This window comes from Pteropus vampyrus, unplaced genomic scaffold (genome assembly GCF_000151845.1).
Source record: "Pteropus vampyrus isolate Shadow unplaced genomic scaffold, Pvam_2.0 Scaffold174, whole genome shotgun sequence".
Lineage (NCBI taxonomy): Eukaryota > Metazoa > Chordata > Mammalia > Chiroptera > Pteropodidae > Pteropus > Pteropus vampyrus.
Genome location: NW_011888955.1, coordinates 1,799,823 through 1,805,057, shown reverse-complemented (window position 1 = coordinate 1,805,057; position 5,235 = coordinate 1,799,823). Strand labels below are relative to the sequence as shown.

The window sequence follows — 5,235 nt, the reverse complement described above, 5'->3', positions numbered from 1 at the left end:
GTGGGGCCACTCTTGGCGTTCAGAGTTGCGACCCTGACATAAGCTCACACCTATCGGTCCCTAAAGAACAAGCTCGCATTTCCTTCGTGACTAAGCTCACACACCTAACATAGACGGCTTGGGCAGTAGATGTTTTGAGTTGTTTCTGAATGTTTTAGTCGACTTATCCATAAGAAGTAACATGAGGTAAGGCCGTTTCTCTTTATCCTTCACTTTATATAGATATGAGATTGTCTCCACTCATTTTTCACAGAGAAACGACCCTATAATTGTGAGATTTGTAATAAATCTTTCAAGAGGCTCGACCAAGTGGGCGCCCACAAAGTCATACACAGCGAAGACAAACCTTACAAATGCAAGCTCTGTGGGAAGGGCTTTGCCCACAGAAACGTGTACAAGAATCACAAGAAGGTAAAAGCTTATGAATATTGTCACTTTTTCCCCCTGCTGATTTGCTGACTTGATTTCCAATTGTTTACCTTTTAAGGAAGTTTCCATCCATCTGGGCAGGTTGTACCTGGGAGAATTAGAGAAGATCTTGCTCTGACTTTGACCCCTCCCTCAGGCCATGACCCCGCGGCCCTCTGTCCACCATGCTCTGTGAAAACAGCCCTCCTCACAGGCCGAGTGCCACGTAGTGTTCCCAGCACCGTGCTGCTGCGGGCTTTATTCTCTTCCTTCTCTCTGTGAAGTTTGACACGCTCGTTCACGTTCCGTTTTGGAAATTCTCTTCATCTGTGGAGTCACTGCAGTTGGCAGTGCTGGATCTCCTGCCAGTGCCTCTGGACACTTGGGTGCCCCACCCCACCAGGAGTTTTACCCCGGATGCTGTGGCCGGACCACGTCTGTGTTCTCTGTGTCAACTGTATCCATGACTTTTGCTGTCAACTCTACTGATGAATTCCCAGTGATTTATTCTTTTTAATCTCAAGTTTCAGATCCACATTTATTACTAATTTGATACATAACGCAGCATCATTTTGTCCTAATGAATTTAGCAGGTCCCACAATGGCCTTTCATTCTTTTTTGCCCCAGATAATCTGTCTCCTGGAGTTTCCTATTTCTGTTAATGACCAGACCACAGAATGATGCCTGCTTCTCTCTGAGGTCTGGGCTCCTTTCTGAAACTGGAAAGTAGTTCTTGGAGATCCTGCGCTCCTCATCGCCACTGTCACAGTCCCCATCCTGCTGACTGCTCATCTTCGTCACGTTGATACCCATCTGGCGAGGCTGCTGGTTTCTTGTCATTTCCCACTTCAGTCCCTCCTACCAGATAAACAGCCCCCAAACACAACTCCAGTGCCGCTCTCGTGTCTAATATCATGAGCGGGTTTTCAATGCCCGCGCGAGTCGTGGTAAGCACGCCTCACCCCGTCTGCAGAGTCTCTGCACCGCGACCTCTACCCGCCCTTCAGGTTTCCACCCTTCCGTCCATTCTGTGTCGCCTCACGCAGCTGGACATCTGCCTTCAGGCAGGTGGCCTCCGTCCTTCCCCTTCCTCTTTTCTCCTAGGACTCTCTTCAAGGCATCTCTTCGTCTTCTCTGTGGTTTCCGTTTGCATTTCCTACGCGTTACCTTTACTCCGGCTCTTGTGTTAGTTTTTATCTTACCTACTTTGAGTATGTAAAATGTCTGAGTCAAATTCATAAATTCTGTCCACAGAGATTCAGTCTCTTAGAGATATATGTTAAAATGTATGTGTGATGCGATAAATGTTTTCTTATTAATTCTGGTTGACACGTTTTCGCATGCTATTAAGTAACATGTATATAAAATCTTATAAAATAACTTGTTTTCTAACTTGGACTATTCCACTGGAATTATAGTCATTTCAATATTTGTTGGGGCTTTTCAGAGACAACTCTTTTGAAATCATTTAAAAAGTTAGGATATCGATTTTGGATTCAGTCTAAAATGGGGGAGGAAAAAGACGGATTTACCAAAGAATGGACAGGGTGGACTGGTACCGTCTCGAGTCGCCTCTGCCCGGTTTCTTGCTGGCCTCCCCTGCGTCTAACCCAAGCATCGTGTGTTCGGGGCGCGCTCACTGCTGCCGCGTGGGACCGCTCGGCTGTGAACTGCCCTGGCTGGCTTCCTGCTCCATCCTTGCAACAATCTCGCTTCTTTCTTTGAGGAAACTGATCTGCCCACGTTTCCGAGTTTTTCGCAGTTTGGCTTAGGTGATGTGCCACGTGGGAATGTGGCACAGGGATTTTGCACCATCTCTCACACTTCGGGCCATAAATCATATGAAAGTAATAACGATGTCTTGGGAAGGATGGAAATAGCGGTGCCCATAATTTCCAAAGTGGAAAGCGCATTCAATCCTTCTCCTTAGACAGATGTGCTGCTGACTGTGTTAGGAGCCCAGCGTGTGTCTGGTATGGTTACGGGAAAGGTCCGAAATGGTCTCTAAGGGTTACGTGAAAGAAAGCCAATCAACTTGTTTTTCTGTCATTATTCATTAATGGCCAGTTAGGGATACGTAAGGAAATCGGAAGAAAAGCACCAAGAGTCAGACTGATCTTTAGCATGACCAGAGGTTGTTATTTTAAATAAATCAATTTCAGTTCTTTTTTTTTTTGTTTTTTGATTATGTAACTTAGGCATTTTTATTATACTGATTTGATTTATTTTGGGGTCAATTCTTTTGATGTTTAGATTCGCTTGAAAAGGGAATACTATTTTTTTATTGCGATTATCTCATATGTGAAATTTTAAAAGAGCGCTTTCTGTTTCTAAAACTTAATTCTTTGTTTCGTCCCTTTGCCAGTTATATAGGCTCAAAAGGTCAAAATTAGTTTTCCTTCTCCCCAGTCCTTTCTGACAATTATTTGACCAGACTGGTAGTTCTTTTTAGGATCTAGCTAAAATAAAAATTGGGTATGCGAATCCGAGTAGACTTCGATGCTTTAAATCACAGTTGGACAGACGTTTCAGAACCACAGAGACAGAAACGGCTCAGTTAGTCTCCGCCCTCCACTCGGTGTCCTGTCGGATCTAACACAAAGCCCAGCTGAGGTGAAGTGTGCCTCCCGCTGCAGGCGGCAGGTCGAGATGGCCTGACCCGTCCTGGATTCCGGGGCTGGCAATGCTCGCTTGATGGCGGAAGCGAATACAGAGGGCTTTTGTCCTGACAAAGTCATAAGCCAGCTCCTGGGGAACAGAGGTGTGTCTATTCAAATAAAGAACTCTTTTTCTTGACCCTTTACACGACCTTCCAGAGGCAAACTTTAAAGACCTACGAGGCACTGCAGTCACAGCCTGTCCTGGAATGGTCCCACTGCGCTTCCTGTGTCAACAGCTCACCCAGCGACTTCCACAGCCTGGGCCGTGGCTGCCTTATGGGTCTGAAGTCAATTTATGGGGTCATGCACAGCTATTAAGAATAGAGCAGAAAGTGTAAGAATAAGGGCCATTTAATGAAATAACGCGGGTCCGTGTGTATTTGTGTGTGTGCGTACACACGTGTTGGATTTTGTTGTAAAACGTATTTCTTTGGTCATGGTCCAACAATTTGAAAGACACTGCAGGACAGACTTTGACCAGGTGAAATTTTATTAGACCTTAAAAGAAAGGATAGACCTTTCTCTAAGTAAGTCATGGATTAAGTTCTAAACCATAATATATGGCATGAGTTTTACAGAGTTAAAAAAAAAAAAAAAGAAGTCCTTGAAAATCTCTTAGGAAGGTGCCAATTTGGAGTCTAAAAGACAGTCATGCAATAATTCCATCGCAGACACTTCTTCCTTCAAATTTGCATCAGCTTTCACTTCTACGCTGTAGGTGAAGCAGTAGGTGGTTCCTTGAAGGTGCCGTGTTCAGAATCACTTATCTCTGTATTCTAGAAGCACATTCGCAGCCGTGAGATGCTCACTTTTCAGTGGCAGACATCTTCTGAGTAGATAAATCCATGAAAAGATTATCCCCCCAGAATAAGATTTCAGGTTCTTCGTTAAACAGCGGTCGTGACGTGAGAAAGGGTCGCTTCTGAATCTGCGTCTGCGGTGTCCGCGGCCACATTCGCAGTCCTGCTTTGTCATGCTTGCTTTCCTGACTTCGTGACGGTGTTAGTGATCAGGGGTGCACTGGCAAATCACCGCATCCTTTCCGCACCAACCCAGTGGATTAGCCTGAGAGAGCTAAGTGCTTATGTAAAACTTGTTCGAACACACTGCATTGTTCTCATATTCCACTATTCTGAACGCTTTCCTGGCTCCGAGACGAATGTTTGGCTTGGAGCTCGCTGCCAGGTCAGAAATTCCCTCTCATTCTCTGACTAATAGAGGAGCCTCCCTCCCAGCTCCCTCCTGCCCGCCCCCCATGCCGCCCACCCCCAAATACGAATTCCAGAGCCATGGCAAAGAATGTACCTCCTGGTGTTTGTCTGAACCACGTGGCTGCTTCAGAGCCCCCTTCATGCCTGGCCTGTTGGCACGGGCCTGGCCCCCAACGCTCTCGCCTCTAAATCTTGCTCTCTGCCTTAGCGCTTCAGCCCTGAGCTCTGCTCCCAGCCCACCGGGCATGGAACTTCGCCTTTGCCCTCCTGACTGGGGTTCCCGCCCGGCCCGGGGTTTCAGAAGCCACTCACGTGACCGGCCCGGTGGAGCGCGCACCCCCGGCTCTCACAGCCGCGAAGGGAAATGTTGGAAGAGAGGGAGGGGAGGTCTCTTTATTTTTAATTTAATTACAGTTTTTTGGCTTTTTTTTTTTTCCTTTGCGTAGACATAAGAATAAATCCTGAAAATCACACAGGAACACATGGTAATCAGTTATGCAGCCGAGGTTACAATCTCTGTCACTGGCCACTGTCTCCTTCCTGCCACAGGTCCAGTCCCCTCCCCCGGGAATACTCTGGGCTTTCTCGAATGCATTAAAAACTGGGCACGTTATTTGTCCAAATAATTTGGTTAATTATTACCACATCGACCACTGCATTCAAAGGCTGGCCACCCCGGTACCCAGCGGGTATTGTCATCCTCTGCAGGGCCTTTGGCATCGTCACTGTGAGGAATGGGTTGGAGCAGGGAGGTGAGAAATGAGAAGCTGAGGGCAGAGGTTGCTAGCAGAGCTGGGTAGGTGGGGGTGGGAACCGGGGAAGGTGACCCCTGGAAAGGGAGCGTGAGAGAGAGTCCAAAGTGTGGGACCCAAGGGGAATTTTCCGTGTGAAATGCTGCAGCTTTCGAGGTACCTCCTTCATGGCCCTAGGAAAGTCTCCCGGAGCTCCCGCCCCT

General features: G+C 47.1%; 1 protein-coding gene across 1 annotated transcript in view; it reads left to right on the top strand.

Moving 5' to 3' along the window:
• PRDM5 (PR/SET domain 5) overlaps nt 1-5,235 on the top strand; it is a 101,136-nt gene that overhangs the window by 44,278 nt on the left and 51,623 nt on the right. The window lies entirely within an intron of this gene.